The sequence below is a fragment of the Balaenoptera acutorostrata genome, chromosome 3, assembly GCF_949987535.1.
Source record: "Balaenoptera acutorostrata chromosome 3, mBalAcu1.1, whole genome shotgun sequence".
Classification (NCBI taxonomy): domain Eukaryota; kingdom Metazoa; phylum Chordata; class Mammalia; order Artiodactyla; family Balaenopteridae; genus Balaenoptera; species Balaenoptera acutorostrata.
The window spans coordinates 144626867-144645029 of record NC_080066.1 but is presented as its reverse complement, the minus strand read 5'-3'; positions in this window follow the sequence as shown (position 1 = coordinate 144645029).

Below are 18163 nucleotides of genomic sequence, written 5' to 3'. Positions count from 1 at the left end.
ACTTACGCATGCCTCAGATCCTGGATCCGTTCCTGCCTACAAGGTAGGCATTATTTTCCTCATTTTATACATGAGGAACTTGAAGCACAAAGAGGGCAAGTAGTTTGTCTAGAGGCACAGAGCCAATAGTGAAGTTGAGTTTTAAACCAAGGTCTATTTCCAAAATTCAGGCCATTTCCCCTATGCCTTGCCCACCAATGGTTGCTGAAAATACCCCAGGATGCTTTCTCCCATGCAGATGCTTAGCCACAGCCCCAGATGGGGGTTTGGACTTTCTGAGAGTTGGCTGCTGACCAGGCCATCTGAGGCTGTTCTCAGACAGATCTTCTCATAGAGGGAGGAAACATCTCCTGTGGAAGAACCTGAGCTGGGGTCCATCCCCAGGGAGCACACTTGTAGTAGCTTCCTGGAGCTTCTGTAACAAAACTAGGTGGCTTAAAACAACAGAATTTATTCTCTCACAGTTCTGGAGGCCAGAAGTCTGAAATCAAAGTGTCGGCTAGGCCACACGCCCTCCAAAGGCTCTAGTGGATAATACTTTCTCTCCTGTCTCTGCTTCCAGTGGCCTGAGAAGCCCTTGGCTCGTGGCCACATCACTCTGCTTCCATCTTCACACAGACTTCTCCTCCATGTCTGTATCTTCTCCTCTTGTCTCTCATAAGGACACTTTGCACCAGAGATTTAGGGCCCACCCAGGTAATCCAGGATGATCTCATCTCAAGATCCTTCATTTAATTACATCTACACAGACCCTTTTTTCAAGTAAGGTCGCATTCATAGGTTCCAAGATGTGGACGTATTTGGTGGGGGCGGGGGGGGGGGGGGGGGTTGGGTACCATCCAACCCACTACACACTTTGTCCCAGAACAACAGATTTCATTTCCAGAACCAGGGGAAGGGGTAGGAAAATACGGTTATACACACTGTCCTTCTGGTCCGTTTTAATTAGCAATGGCAAAAGGGACCATGGTAGAACTGCAGGGAGAGTGCTACTCATTTTGGAAAAGCGTTAAGTAGACACAATTACCCAGAGCCTTAAAGTCAGAGAAACTCTGAAGGTTCCGCCAAGAATAGGCATGTGGATGTCAAGTTTTTCAGTAGAATGGTGAGCTATGCCGTCACGTTTTTCTGTGTTTGCTATCCACTTTAGAGAGGTCCCTGTGAAGTGAATTTTAAACCTGGAAGCCAAATCAGGAGGGGCACAGGAAGACAGAAGGATGAGAGAAACATTTCCAATTTATCAAGCTATGAGTTCCATGGCCTCACTTCTTACCTAAGAGCAAGGTGTCGGCTAAGGATAATGATGGAAAGTTCCTGATGCCAGGTTTTGGAGGTGGGAGAAAGAAATCGTTTCAGTCCTATACCTGTCGCCGCCATGTCCTTTAACTGATTCGAATTCAGTGTTAGCAATGTATACTCATTTACTGAGAGCACATCACGCAGGCTTATTTTCTTAGGTATTATTACTTCCTCCACTTTCCAGATGAGATGTTGAGATTCAGAGAGATTAAGGGACTTGCCCAAGATCACGTAGATGTAATTGGTTGAAACAGGAATTTAGAAAGTGTCTTCTGGTTCCTAACTCAGTGCTCTTTCCACCACAGCACAAGACACGAACATTCCTTCACACTTGCTGGCTCCCATACTGGTGAGGAGGTAGAGATGGGAGCAGGCCTGTCTCCTACCCACCAGATTTTGCTGCTCCCTCCCATTTGAAGAGCATGCTGTAGCAGGAGGCATGCAATCAGTGTCTCTGTAGGTCTCCAGTAGGAGCACAAGAAACAGCCTAATTAAGGTCTGCAGCATGCCCCTAAGCCTCCGCAGCCACTGGAGTTGATTCCCGTGTGTTCTCAGCACCTGTTTTTGTGGTGCGATGCACTGTGCTCTATGAGCATGAAGTATTAGTGAGCAATTTCTCCATCCACACAGCTCCTGAGCAACCGGAAGCCATCCCTGTTCTAATTTATGAGGGACCAGCATGTGCAATCAATAGGTGTCCCACAGGTTATTAAAGGAGAGAAGGATGGCCCCGGTGGCCCTGTTTACTAACAGGGAAATGGTCTTCTGGCAGCTTCTGGAACATGGCCTGTGAAAGATTTACATTTCCTTTTCAGTCCACAAACAGAGCCCTTTCCTTTTCACCTCAGCCCTAAGCCTGAAGACAGCGAGCTGGTGGAGGCTCGATCTGACAGAACCCTTCCCTGCACTGTCATCCCAGAGGGGGCACAAGAAAGGAGGGGCCTGGGGGTGAATGTCAGCCCAAAGCTTTTTTTTTTTAATTTTATTTATTTATTTATTTATTTATTTGGCTGTGTTGGGTCTTCGTTTCTGTGCAAGGGCTTTCTCTAGTTGCAGCGAGCGGGGGCCACTCTTCATGGCGGTGCGCGGGCCTCTCACTATCGTGGCCTCTCTTGTTGCGGAGCACAGGCTCCAGATGCGCAGGCTCAGTAGTTGTGGCTCACGGGCCCAGTCACTCCACGGCATGTGGGATTCTCCCAGACCAGGGCTCGAACCCGTGTCCCCTGCACCGGCAGGCAGACTCCCAACCACTGAGCCACCAGGGAAGCCCAGCCCAAAGCTTTAATAAGGCCATTTATGTTTTAAGGCCCCAGAGAACAGTAGCGTTCCAGGACAGGGCTGAGACTTAAGGGGTGGGAGAGGGTGGATGGATGTTAAGATTAGTCCAATGAAGCAAAAAGAAATAGGCGGGGCTTCCCTGGTGGCGCAGTAGTTAAGAATCCGCCTGCCAATGCAGGGGACATGGGCTCGAGCCCTGGTCTGGGAAGATCTCACATGCCGCGGAGCAACTAAGCCATGCGCTACAACTACTGAGCCTGTGCTCTAGAGACTGTGAGCCACAACTACTGAAGCCCGCACACCTAGAGCCCATGCTCTGCAACAAGAGAAGCCACCGCAATGAGAAGCCGGTGCTCCGCAACGAACAGCAGCCCCCGCTCGCCGCATCTAGAGAAAGGCTGCATGCAGCAACGAAGACACAACGCAGCCTAAAATTAATTAAATAATTAAAAAAAAAAAAAAAAGAAAAGAAATAGGCAACTCCTGCCAGGCTGCCAGAGGGGAGGTGGTCCTTGGTCAGCCTTTCAGGCTTTGGATAAACTCCTTTATTCACTCTTTTGCCTTCTCTCATTGTTTTGGGTCCTTTGGTTTCAGGTATTTGCAGCACTTTTGCTGTTTACTTTTTAACAGTTTTAGAGGAAGAGGGCATGTTGGATTTAAAAATAAAACAGCAATAGCACTGATTTATTTGGGTAAAGGGGAAGGAAGTACATCCTCCAGCCCACTTTCTGGAAGGCAGCATGGTGAAATGTAGTGGCTCTCAAACCTTTTAGTCTCAGGACCCTTTTACTCTTAAATTTTATGTAGGTTTTATCTATTGGTAGAAAATCTAAAATATTTATTAATTAACTTAAAATAACAATAAACCCATTACATGTTAACATAAGTTACATATTTTCTTAAAAAAAATTTCAACCAAAAAAAAAAATTTCAAAACAAAGAAAATTAGAAAAGAACATTATTTTACATTTTTGCAAATTTTTTAAAGGTCTGGATTAATAGACAGTGTTGCAATATGTTGTTTTGGTTGAAGTATGTGAAGAAAATCTGGCTTTTCACAGATATGTAGCTGGAAAAACAGAGTATTCAATAGTCTTTTTAGATAATTGTGGATATTCTTTTTTGATACTGCACCAAAAAACGTAACAAGTTTCTCAAAGATTAGTTGCAATGTGGAATCTGAAAGCATATCAATGAACTTCTAGTGTTCTGTTACATTAAAATCCATTTGGTTTATTGTGTGCCTTCAACAAATCTTTTACCCACGTATGGTTTTGTAATACCATGCATAGGTCATTGTAAAATATTGCTTCACTGAGTTATAGAGATGTTCTAAATGTTGACTCATTTCATCATATAATTTCAAAGAATCACATCCATAAGTATCACCATTGATCTCTTTGGAAAAATCCTTAAGTTTGGGGAAGCTGTCAAGCTCCACAGTGGTGAATACAAGTTTTCCAAAATTCTAATTTTTGCTTGTAAGCTCAAATTTTATCATTGGCAATAAATACTATCAGTTGTTTTCCTTGAAGTGACAGGCCCCCTTTGTTCATTTTGAGAAAATATCTGCCAAATACCCAGCCTGAAAAAGCATTCTTTGTCATTTAGTCTTTCAAGCAAGGAAAAAAAAAAAAAAAAAGAAAAGATGTTCCATGAAAAAAATGGCTATTTCTACTCACAAACTCACAGTTCCATTGCCTAAGTGCTTTCCCTAGAGATAACCATCACACTTTGGAATGCAATAAAAGTAGTTTTTGCATACTGCCAACTTTTATTACACAGAATGTTTTGAAGAGTGTCAATATTTAATAAGATTAATCATTTTTACTGCTTCATCAAGGACATTCTTAAATGAAACTGGCATTTGTTTTTACTGCAAGTGTGTGGCAATGAAGACTACTACAACTTGGTGCCTGCTTGATTCATGCTCAGATGGTAGGAATTTTACCCACCATTGCTTTTGCACCTTCAGTGCAAATGTCAATAAGGTGAAAAGGGCAACAAATGTTGTAATCTTATTATGAGGATAGTTTTAACTTCATGAACACCTAGGAAGTGTCACAGGGATTCCTCAGAGGTCTATGGACCACACTTTGAGAACAGCAGGTATAGGAGATGCAACAAATGACTAAAGGTCAGTGAATTCTTACCCCAGCTTTGCCTCAGGCTAGCTCTGTCTACTGCAAGTCATTTCACTCAAGTGTCTCTGTATTTGCCACATAAACAAGTTGGATTAAATAATCTCTATCATCTCACTGTCAATTTAGGAGCACTGTGGGACACTGAACAACCTTTATCATTGACTTATCAGTATTACTGCCTGTTTGTTTCTGATATGGCTTGCTCTTTCTGGTGTGCTGTTGTCAGTATATACGTATGGGCACATATTCTCTTCCTATCCCTTTACAAACGGGAGGGCAACTGGCTCTCCCATAGAGCAGGTGTTCTATTATACAGGATGGACTGAATACACCACCTCTACTCATGGGGAGAAACTTGCACATCAGAGATATGCTATCTGAACACAGTACCACATGTCCTGAATGATCCTGGAAGGAGCATTTTCAGTAAAGGGGGTGCTCTCTTTTTTTTTTTTTTATGGCTATATTTTACACATTATAAATTATAAAATCCATTAAAGGGGGCGCTCTTTTTCATGAAATCCAGGCCAGGAAAATCAGGGCCAAGTCATAATAATAAAATAAATATAAATTTCTTATGAAAAATAAAGAAGACAAGACTGGGTGATTTTCTGAAGAAATCTGCATTTTGGGGGTGGTGATTTACATTTGCCTTCGGATGGAAAGAAGCTAGTCTTCCCCTGCTTCTACTCTCTTACCCTCCTCTGGTACCAATCATGTACCAGAGTTCACCTCTTCCCCCCTACAGAGCCTGCAGAAGCCTGAGCTCATAAGGGAAAATGCAGTGATACTCACTTGGTGCCTGAGAGACAGGACCTGTAAGGCACAAGAAAAGATTGGCACTGGGGCTGCATTATCCTGAGGGAAGAAGTGGTATCTGAGGAAGGGGCTGGGGCTCCTGACTGGGGAGATACATAAGGGAGGATTGTGGAGAAAAGAACATTTCACATATCATGAGATATCACACAAAAGGCAACACAGAGGCATATTTTCCCCTTTAGAAATTTTATTAAAAAACAAAAACAAAACACAAAGCAAAACCTAGCTAAACAAAAGTACAAATCCTGGTCTCCCCCACCTTTGTAAAGCTTTAGAATAAGTACTTGAGCCCTTCAATAAAAGAGTTGCATAAGCTACTCTCAAAGTTCAACATGCATACGGTCTGGGAAAGATAGTGAATCAGTGTGGCAGAAGCTCTTAAAACTGACCTCCAGGGCTTCCCTGGTGGCGCAGCGGTTGAGAATCTGCCTGCCAATGCAGGGGACACGGGTTCGAGCCCTGGTCTGGGAAGATCCCATGTGCCGCAGAGCAACTAGGCCCGTGAGCCACAATTACTGAGCCTGCGCGTCTGGAGCTTGTGCTCCGCAACAAGAGAGGCCACGGCAGTGAGAGGCCCGCGCACCGCGATGAAGAGTGGCCCCCACTTGCCGCAACTAGAGAAAGCCCTCGCACAGAGGCGAAGACCCAACACAGCCAAAAATAAATATAAATAAAGAAAAATTAAAAAAAAAAAAAAAAAACTGACCTCCACCTGACAAGTCACCAGGTTAATGGATGCTGTTCCCTCTATAAGCCCACAAGTGTCCACGGCGTTCCAGATACTCAGGTAGTAGAGGTCCTCTCAGGGACTTCTGGTGCCACAAATTGAGCTGCGTGCTCACCAGGGTCAGTGCTATCTGTTCCCAAACCCATTTCTGCCTGTTGTTCTTGAAACTCTGATTATATAATTTAATTATTATGAAAACCAATGAAATGCGAGTGCAAAAAGAGGTTTTGTTCCTGTGACAACTGACACTGTATACTTTGGAAAGGCTTGACAAGGACAGGTCACGCACACAAAATTGCTGTTGAAGTGGTATGGGAACGACATGTGGAAAAGGCTGGGAAAAAATCATAAACATCTTAGGATAAGTCTGTACTCAGATTGCCTTGTGTCTTTAAGTTCGCACTCTAATTTAAAGAAACCCAAAATGGAACTTACAGAAGATTCTAGTAGAATGTAAGGTCTGTGATTATGGAGACCTTGTGTTGTTCACTGAGGTATCCCCAGTACCTAGAATATGCCTGGCATGTAGTAGGCATATTCTACAAATAGATTTATTACTGAGATATTTATAGATATTAGTCTGGTAGACAGAGACTGGATGGAGAAGCCATTCCTTTGAAACTTCTCTGACCTAGTAGGCTATAGTGAGGACATGTGATGGTAACAAATGCCTCCCCCATTTCAGGCTACATTGACATTCTTTGGATTTGGATTCAGAGGATCTGGGTTCAAACATCTGTACATTAACTTTGTGGCCTTGAACACTAGCACACTTCTCTAACCTAGAACTTCCCAACTGGTGGGCAGGGACTGGGTTATAGGTGTGCTGAGATTTTGATCTTCTCAATGCTTGGAGTGGCCAGGTAAGGCCCAGGGCAACCAGAATCTCTGGGCTCATCACCTCCAGCACCAGCAACCGCATCCCTTTTCCATAGTGAGATATGTACATATACACACATATGTATGTATATACAAGTATGTGTGTATGTGTATGTATATATGTATGCACATGTATACACATTTTTTGCAATGTCCTATGTGTATCATAATATGGAAAAGGTTGGAAGCACTAAGAGTTGCAGCGTTAGCTCCTCAGCTAACAAATTCTGTCCTGCCTTTGTCAACAGGTTGTTGTGAGGACCACATGAGATATAGGATGAAATGCTTTCAAAACTGCTGATGGTTATACAACAGGAGGCATCGTGACAGACCACATGCCTGGTGTCAGTCAGTAGCACAAGGAGAGTTTGATTCCATGTCTCCAGTCCTAGTTTCCTCACCAGATTCCCAAATCAACAAAGAAATAAGAAGAACTAAAAAAAGAAAAAGATGGCATATAGAGGTCCAAACATTACCCTATTTCTGATAAGTCTGTATTAGCAAGTATAGCTGTAGGCAAGTGAGCTTCCTAACTCTGAACTTCAACATTAGGCCAATTCACCCAGCCAGTCACAGGCAACTCTGGACCATACTTCTCTCCCATAGGGGAAAGCCTGTCCCTGGAACTGCAGAGGGGAAAACATACTCCCTGTGGGCAACTTACTCTCAAAAGAAAGAGAAGGGAGGACTGGTTCATGCATGTCAAGTTTCTTCTTCCAAATCTACCAATCAGATACGTCACTCCACCTCCCCTGGGAAGGGGTGTGTGAAGGGATGGAGGGAGTGCAGGAGGGTTGCACTAGCAGAGCTCCTCCACATGGAAGAATGCACATCAGATGCACCTTCTTAAGATGTAAGAGGAGAGTGTGGTCTGTTTCACCTGCTGTTTCCTGGCAACATGGTCATGGAGGACTGGACCAAAACTGGACTTTTGTTCTACCATCAGCAGAAGTCCCAGTGCCCCGTCACCAGCTTCCTGGGTACAGAGAAGCAGGAAGTGGGGTATCCATTTTTGCCCAGGCAGACCAAGCAGGGACAGTCTGGCCCTGGAAGTGGTTTCCTGATCCCTAAATATGGGTAAAGGGTGTAGTTCTGGAGCTACACTTGCTGTGGTGCCTTCCTGATTCCCCCAGCTTCCCCACTGTGACACAGGTAGCAGCCACCCAGCCGACGTTTCTGCAGGGCTCTGCAGGTTACTGTTGGAGGTATAGCCTAGGACCTTCTCCTCTGGCCCATCCATAGATTTTTAAGCACCTAATTTTCGAAATTACATCCTTTTCTGCTTAGAGTGTTCAAGTGGTGTCTGTTATCTGAAACATAACAATGACTGAAGAACATTTTATCAGTATTAGCCTTTCCCAGAAACATTCCTCCCTCTCCCCTTCCTGTCCTCCTGCATTGGTTCTTTTCATTTCTTCTTGACCAGCACTGGGTCACATACCTATGACCTAGAACAATCACTAGCCAAGGGAATACAAGTGCATGTTTGGATTATACTAATCATCGAATCACCAGTGTGGAATGATGAGCATTCCGCTTTTCTAGACCTGTATTTTCCCATCTAGCAGCCCAGCTCTACTTATTCTTTGTCTTGGGGTCCAGTGTGTAGAACTAAAAGAGAAATTGTCAACATACAAAGGCCAACTTTCTTCTAAGCTACCCTTCCAGATTCCTAGATTCTTCTCTCCCTATAATCTAGGCTGTTTGAGAGTTCTTTTGTCTTAAACTACACAATAAATATCTGTTGAATTGAATTGATTTAATTTCTGAGCCTGGCAGTTTCATAGGCAGCCCTTGGTTACCCACAAATAAGCTACTACTTATAGAGAGCAGACCACAGAGCAATTACACTGAAGTTATAGGCTATTCAAGTCCACACCTTAGAATGGTAGTAGGAAATTCAGGTGGAATTTACTGCCAACCCCTCCTCTCCAACTCATTGCTTGAAGAACACAGGCCTCTAGTGCCCTTGAAGTAAGGCGAGTGCCGACCTTCTCATAGTCACTTGGGTTTTTTTCCTGGGGTAATCAGGCCTTTCCTCCTTCCTTAGTCTGAGAGAGTGATGACATTTTTGAGTATTCTAGTGCTTTTGGTTAAACTATCTTTCCTCTTGGAGATTCAGGTCAAATCAGTGAGTATATATATTGAGTATTCACTTCATGCAGAGAACACTTGGGGCTGTAGAGTACATACCTCAGTTCTTATCCTCAAATGATTTATAATCCAATGGGGCAGGGGGCAAGAAATGCATAGATAATGATTTTTCTTGTTTATTTTTCACTACCTAGGTCACTAAAGAGACACCTAAAATTCATACTTCTGAATCATTTGAATGTGTGTGTACGGGGAAACAGGAAGTAGTTTTACTTCAGCTCATAAAAAGTCTACAGAAACATTTAAGTCTTTTTCTGGAGACTGAATGAAACCACTATTCCAGGTCCAAGAGAATTGCTGGTCATGATCCCTTCAGGGTCCTCTCTGCTTGAGATGCAAGAACTGTGTCTATTTGAACCATTTTCTTTAATAGTTAGCACAGTTGAACTGTGAACTCATTCTGGCAGGAACTTGATGACATTACTCACCTGTCTATCTGCAGTTGCCCAGCCCATTTTAGATGCCTGACAAATATCACAGGATTCAGGAAAGAATGAAGGAACGGGTGACATAGCACAAGAGAAAGTACTAAATACATGTTTTAGAAGGGGATGACTTGACATTCACCTGCCCTGTCTACCTTGACCAATGATCTCTCCTTGCTACGACTGGTCAAGCTCAGCCAGTGAACCTGTTTCCACATCAGTAGCTTCTGCTAGTACTGAAAGTCCCTTGAGGACATCCCACCAAGGAAAATAAATTCCTGGTGAAAACAAAACAAGAGAGAATTTGAAGGAGAGATGAAACTTTCAAAAATCTTTAAGTCAACGTGAGACTTTTTTGTAAAGGCATGTCGCCTGATGAGCTCTCAGCCCAAGGTATGGCAGTCAATTTGTGTAGATGATAAAATCTCTCAGTGTCAATGAGGGGGCACTGTTAATATCCAAGTATGTGATCTGGGTCCTATGCATATATATTGGATAAACAGTGCCTACACATTTGTTATATGCTGAATTGTGTGCCCCAGAATTCATATATTAAAGTCCCAACCTCAAAATATGAATTATCTCAGACATCTGAGTTACCTCACAATGTAACAGCATTTGGAGATAAGTTTTTAGAGAGGATATCAAGTTAAAATGAGTCCATTAGCAAGGGCCCTAATCCAATCTAGTCCAATCCTTTTAAGAAGAGGAAATTTGGACACACAGAGACACCAGATGTGTGCACTCACAGAGGAAGGACCATGTGAGCACACAACAAGAAGGTGCCCACCTGCAAGACAAGGAGCGAAGACCTCAGAGGAAACCAAACCTGCCCACACCTTGATCTTAAACTTCAGCCTCCGGAACTGTGAGAAAATGTCTGTTGTTTAAGCCACCCACTCTGTGCTTTTTCATTATGGCAGCCCTAGCAAACTAATACCACATATATTACAGAATTCCTCACTGAGGTGTTACCACAAAGATGTGTTTGTGCAACACATTCATGTACTCACTGGTTCTGGGTAATTGGGATTACAAAATAAAGCACAACTGACTGATAGCACAAGAGATCAGGTTTTGCTAGAGGGAAGCAATGGGCAACACTTTCTACAGTCTCAGGAAATTGTATATCCCGTGGCACCCATAGCTAAATTTTCTTACCACTAAAAATGATTCTTTTAAATGTTCCTTTTTATCTCTTCACTCCATACCCTCTTCTCTTCCCACTTTGCCACCCTTCTACTCTTCCTTAAACTGCACCCCCTACACCACCATATCCACTTGCCCTCCAGCAAGCCCTGACATCCGTTTCTAGCTTTGCTTAATAAAAAACAAAATAGTTGTTTTGTTTCGTTTGTTTTTAAGGCTTTAAGCAGATCTCCCCAACCAAAAGTCAGGAGCAAGTTTTAAAACCTTTTTGTGAGGGTAAGATTTTCAACTTGGCCTCACATCAGTTGGGAAGATGGGCTCAGAAAAGCAGAAAGTCATCCTGAGGTACCAGGAGGGGTTTCATTATGGGAGAAAAACACCTGCAGGCTCAGCTGGAGGTCCACTCCATCTCCAGGGCAAAGGGGCACGGTGGACGCAGCTCTAGGGAGGACACCTATCTGAGCAGAGCAGTGAGCGTCTCTGAGGCTTGGGGCCGAGGGAAGCCCCTGCTGGTGTCTGCAGGAGGCTGTCTCCCCCTGTGGGTGCCATAGTGTCATCTTCCTCATATAAAGCAGCGGACTAGGCTCTGGGAGACCTAGAGAAAGTCACTTCACTCTTCTGGCTCTGAACTATAAAGAGTTCCACTTCCTGACCATAATGTAAGATTAGACCAGATTAGTCACTTTCCATTGCTTTTAATGAACTTTGTCAAAAGAACTGTGAAAAGAGCTTTAATGTGAAAAGAACTGTCCTCACACAAAGTCTTACACATAAGTTCATATTAAAAACAAGCAAACACGTTGCTGGCCTAGCTCGGGGCAGAGCCCCACATACTCTCACCTTGCCCAGCACCACCTCCTTCTCCTTCAGGCAGCAACCAAGCACTCTCAGCGCATCCTGTCAGCTGAAACAAGGTGAGAATCACCAGATCTGATTATCTCTAGGGCCGGGGTGCTGAGAAATGTTTAACAGCAAGCTTGGTCGGGGATGGGGGTGCTGATTTGTACTGTTTGCTGACTTCTATGGTGTAGATACTACCACCATGGCTACTTTCAAGCTACTGATGTCACATCACTGAACTGAAAAACAGCACAGAACTAAAAATAGGTGGCCAGCCAGTGAATGATACAACGACCCAATGAGGCAATGACAACTCACACTCAATAGGCTGTGCACTTTGAGTGATTTATTCAATCATTTGTGGGGATTTATACCCATCCAACCACATTCTGTCATCTAGCCTTCCATGTGGTAGGAGGTACCAACTGTGGCCACAAGTTATCAGCAATGTACTAAGTTAGTGGGGTCTCCTTAGATAACCTACACAGGGACTTCATAGATGGCCCAAGCTAATTATGAGTGAAAACTCAGGCATGCCAAGAGGCCTACACAGGCTCTACCTAGACCTCCAGGCAGCCATGATCACACTGCCCTGGTTGGCTATGATCTTATTGTGTCTTAGCACTCCTCCTGGTTACTATCTCCTACAGGTAGGATCAGTGTTTAATACATACTTTTGTCCTTCCATTTTCCCCGGAGTCTTTGAAAATAGCAAGGGCGTTCAATAGCCAAGTAGCTTGGATTCTGAACCAGATTCCTTGGACCCAAAAATTTTAGTTTTGTCACTTATTAGTTGTGTGACCTTGGGCAAACTGCTTAACTTCTCTGTATCTCAATTTCATCCTCGATAAAATGTGCATAATAATAGTACCTACTTCACAGCATATTTGGGAGGATTAAATGAGTTTCATACATATAAAGGACTTAGTACAATGGTTGGCACATAGAGTGTGCAATTTAAATGTTAGCTATTATAATATTATTATTACATTAGTATATATGTATTATCTATTACCATTATGTGATAGATGAATGCATGCAGGCGAACAAATATGGGAAAGAAGGGCCTGAATGCATGCACAATGGGATTCTTCTGCAAAACAAATACCAGGTTTGAGTTTATAATAATAATTATAATAATATCTGTAACCTTGGCTAGCATTTATTAGATGTTTAAAGTGCATTTTACAAACATTATTTCATTAACTCCTCATAAAAATCCTAACAGGAAGGAACTACCACTAGCTGGATTACACAGATAAGAAAACCCAGGCCTGTGGAGGGTAAGTAACTATCCCAAGATCACATAGTTAGTGAATGACTCAAATACAAGCCTTTGGACCACAGAGCTTAAGCTCTTAACCACTAGTCTTTACTGCTATTAGCCAGCTCCTATCCTCCCACCCACTGCCTTCTCTCCTCTGTACTGCACCTCGCCCCCTGCCTTTCTTCCCACCCCTATCTCTCCATCTCTTCACCTATCCCTTTGGGTCCATCAAAGACCTCCTTTCTGAAGACTTCCCAGACTGTTCCCCTTTGTATGACACTCTCAGAGCTTCCATGTACTGTGTGTCCCTCACTCTCTCCCACCTACGGCTATGCTACCTGAGACTCTCTCTGTGTCACACAAGTAGCAGTCTGGAGGTTTTGCAAGATCTAGGTTAAATCCATGCTCAGGTGAAGACACTGCCCCAGGCCCCATGACGCAGTCAGTCCCTGCTGAAAGCTACCCTGTATATCCATCAGGGTTCCCCAGAAACCACCCTCTGCTGCTAGCCCTGATGTCAGGGAGGGTGAAACGGGAACAATGGGAAGTTCCGCTGGGTAGAACCAAGCCCTGCTTAACCAAGCACTCTTGACTTTCAGTCACCTAGGCTCAGTGGTACAGAAGAGGGTGTAGAGCCAAAATCATCTAAGAAACATTCAAGCTATTTCTACAGAAAATAGAAATTTTCTGTAGAAAATTTCTTCTACCGAAGAGATGATACAGCCTCTACACTCAAGGTGTCTACTGCCTGCTCATGGATGCTGAAGCCCTTTAAGAACATCTACAGAGCGACTCACAAGTGAATGCAAATACAGTACAGAGCACAGAGAAGAGAGATGCTGAGGGGGCGGGAAGTTAAAAGGAGTGCTCAGAATGCAGCAGAACCCTTCAGGGAAAGTTTCCTAGAGGTAGTGAGTAGATCTCATAAAAATTAAAAATAATATTTTCTTGGTACAAATTCTATACATGCCCATGACAAACAAATCAGAAAATGCAGACAAGCAAAGAAAGGAAATTTTAAAAATACACCTACAATCTCACCCACCCAAAGACAACTTCTGTTAAGTTGTCTTTAAGTCTCTCAACACCTTGACAACCAGATTTTGCAGGAGGCAAGGAGCCAAGCTGGAGCACAGGTTGTGTGTGTGTGGTTGAGGAGTAGGGGGAGGGAGGAAGGAGGTAGTCCTGGCATTTTAATCTACGCCGGGAGTAAGTAATAAGAAATCTATTTGATGGGATGGAGAGATAGAGAGTTGAAGAAGAAGACTAACAGAAGATCTCTCAGACCAGGCAGAGATGAGAAACAGGAAGTAGTACCAAGGAGCCTAGCTCAACAGTGACATGATTCAAATAGTCATAACAGCAATAACAGCGAACATTTGTTGAGAACTTACCATGTGTATGACATTATGCTAAGCACTTTACATTCCATCATCTCATCATCTTATTTAATTCTCATTATCACCCTATGAAGCTTTTGCCCAATCTCACCAATTGATACTTCTTTCTTTTTTTTGGCCGCGCCGCACGGCTTGCAGGATCTTAGTTCCCCCGCCAGAGCTCTAACCACTGGACCACCAGGGAATTCCCAATGTTTCTTACAGGGTACTCTATAGGCTACCTGTATCAGAATGCCCCAAGGTTTTTTGTTAGATCTGTTCGCCCCATGGTTAGATTGCAGGTCATCTCCAGACTGAAATGCTTCAGGTCAGAGTCACAAATGAGCTTGCCCAGAAAATAACTGTAAAATGGGGAATGCCCATGGCTGCCTTCTGAGTAACCCACAGTCCCATTTCCTTCCAAAAATGATCTAAGGATGACAGAGACTGAGCAAGAGCCCAGCCTAAGATATGAGGCCTGTGGGCTCTATACGCCATCATTGTCCTTGGGTTAATCATTCCATAACCCAACAACCTAGAGAGGCCCTTTAGCAGGAGGTGTGCTGGCCTTAGACGCAGCAAGAAGATAGTGCAGGTCAAACATTCAAAAGCACCTGAGGATCCAGGGACAGAACCAAGACTGGGAGAACAGGGTGATAAGGGAAGGTTGGGAGAAAAGAGCCCGCACCCTGGTGTTATTCCCTTATAAATTCACATGACCTGAGCCAAGTCCCCTGGCTGGCCTCTCTGGGCCCTTATCTGTAAATTAGGGAGTTGGCCTTAATGATCTCAAAGGTCCTTTCAGCTATGGGTGGGAAGATACTATCTAAATCCAAGAGGCATATACTGCTGCTCTTGTTTACCTCTGAGGCAAGCCCAGGAGTCCCAGCGCCACCTGGAGGACTGGGGCAGGTACAGGCTGACAGGGACCTCCATGGCCACAAGACGGATGACCTCCACAGAGGAGGTGGGGAAGACCAGGAGCCTCCCAACTCCGAAAACTCAAAGGTCTTTCACTTACATTATCTCACTGGATCCTTCCCACTCCCTAGTGAAGTTAGTATTTATAGTAGCCCCAGGTGTGACCATAAGGCAGAGATGGAGAGGATGCTTATGGGAATGGAAATGTATTTTTAAGAACACCCGGGAACCCAAGGTAGGAAACAAGCAACCTGCTTCCCAGGATCTCAATTCCAGGCTGTGAGGCAGGTTTCCCATGCTACCTGGAAAGTTTCTCCGGCAGTATTGAGGACCCGCTTTCTTTCTCTTTGACTCACTCTCATTGGCTGGCTGGCTGCCACTCACCATGGGGTCAGCCCTCCTATTGGGCTGAGTTTACCCATGTCGCCTCTGAGGTACCTGTGACAAGATAACTGCGATGTTAATTCACTTGCTGTATTTTTCCATTGCCTCCTTCTCTTTCCAGGCAGGCACTGCTAATCAGGCTTTTTGTTTTTCCTTGCCTTAGGAATTCTTGCAGGACAGAAAGCAAAAGCTCCTTGAAGCTAACTGATCTTCCTGTCTGGGTAGGAGCCCTGGCTCATTGAGGAGATGATGCAGATACTCAGAGGGAGAGGGGGGAGCCGGGGTAAGGGAGAGGAGGGCTTTGAAGGACGAGGAAAGGGCAAGGAGAGCCATCAGAGACCAGAAAGATAGAAAAAGGTAAACAAACAAACAAAAACAAATGCTGATTATGAGAACCCATTCCAGGGTCCTGGGTAACGGCCAGATCTCAAGAGGACGTGAGGCCTTAGGCATTGAATTTCCAGTCTCACCAAAGATCCTGGGCCCCAAGTATGACTCGGAAACAACAAAATCACCAAACTAGAAGAGACCTGAGGCATCAGAGGAAAACTCAGAGTGGACTATAGGCTGATGAGTGGATTGGACACCTCTACACTTTCACCCAATTACACACAATCTTTCAGGGGCTTGAGCCCCCGAAGTGACAGATTAATCGGCCCACTGAACAGGACTGGGGGCTCAGAATCAGTAAGCTCAGAATCTTTTGATTAAAGAGAAAAAAAAAGAAAAAGCAGAGGAATACAATATCCCTAGCTCAGCTGGGTTGTAAAATAAGAGTCACATCCTGACATGCATAGCTGCATGAATGACCCCACTGTCCTGGCAAAGATACCAGTTACATCACCTTAATACCCAAATCTTATTAGCTCTAAGCTCCCATCAGCTAAGGGAGAAATTCCAGTCCCATGCTCTGTTGGCTAGGATGCTCTAGCTGCAAATAATAGGATGCTTTTGCCACAAGTAATACAAAACCCAGATTCAAACATATAAGGAAATACATTAGAAGTATTTCTATGTATTTAGTAGTGGATTCCAGGTGTAGTACAAGGTGTGCTCAAGGTGTAAAGGACTCAAGTTGTCTTCATCTCTGTTTTGCTGTCCTCAAGATGTTGGCTTTGTCCTCCAGCTGGCTCCCTATGTGGTAACGAGACGTCTTCATCAGACCCAGTAACATCCTGAGGAAGCAAAGCACACTCTTCCTAAGTCTGCTTCTTAGAAGCATGGAAACTTTTTCCAAAAGTCCCCTGTAGAATTCCTTTCATGTCTCATTAGCCAGAATTGGGTACATTCCTATTCTTTTTTTTTTTTTTTAATAAATTAATTTATTTTTGGCTGCCTTGGGTCCTGGTTGCTGCGCGCCGGTTTTCTCTAGTTGCGGCGAGCGGGGGCTACTCTTCGTTGCGGTGCGCAGGTTTCTCATTGCGGTGGCTTCTCTTGTTGCGGAGCACGGGCTCTAGGTGTGCGGGCTTCAGTAGTTGTGGCTCATGGGCTCTAGAGCACAGGCTCAGTAGTTGTGGTGCAGGGGCTTAGTTGCTCCGCGGCATGTGGGATCGTCCAGGACCAGGGCTCAAACCTGTGTCCCCTGCATTGGCAGGCAGATTCTTAACCACTGCACCACCAGGGAAGCCCCCCTACATTCCTATTCTTAAACCAATCTCTGGCAAGGGGAATGAGATCATTGTGGTTGGCTTGAAGGGAAGGAGTCAACCACAAAGGACACTAATAAAGTACCTTCCACCTCCCAAATGCAGCCTTGCCCACTGTGAAATCAGACAAATATAGTCGAGCTTGGATCATGCTTAATTTATGTTAAGTGCTTTCCTGGGGACCCTAGCATCCCCTTCTATAGCCTGGAAGGCTCTCAGATTTTCTTATCCATTTCTGAATCCCACATGCGAATGCTGCTCGTTTCCTTTCCCACAAGATTCTTCAGCAGAAACAGCTCCTTAGAGAAATATATGCCTCGGGAGAGGGGTGGCTCATACTCTGTATGCCAGATAAATCTAACTTCAGCTCTGGCTTAGCCAAGACCTCCAGCTTGTACCCTAGACCGTATCCTATCTTCTGCCTCCAGGAGAGAAAAGTTGGGCCACCAGCAACTTTTCATAAGCCATGGCAGCCACATTGAGAAGAGACTAGTGGCGTTGTTTTTCTCAGGAGGCTGTGTATTTGGTATCATGGTTTCCCCTTTAGGTTATTCAGTACTTTGATATTAACCCCATTTCACATAAGAGGAAACTGAGGTGCAGAGTGGTTAAGTCGTATGCTTAAGGTCACTCAGCTAATTAAGTGGCAGAGCCACAACATTCTTATATGAGTCTTTTTGTGGACATATGTTTTTATTTCTCTTGGGTAAATGCCTAGAAATTTAATTGCTGGTTTAGGGTATGTGCATGTCTTACTATGAGAAATTGCCAAGCTGTTTTCCAAAATAGTGTATGAGTTCTCCAGTTGTTCCACACCCTCATCAACGTTTGGTGTTGTCAGTGTTTTAATTT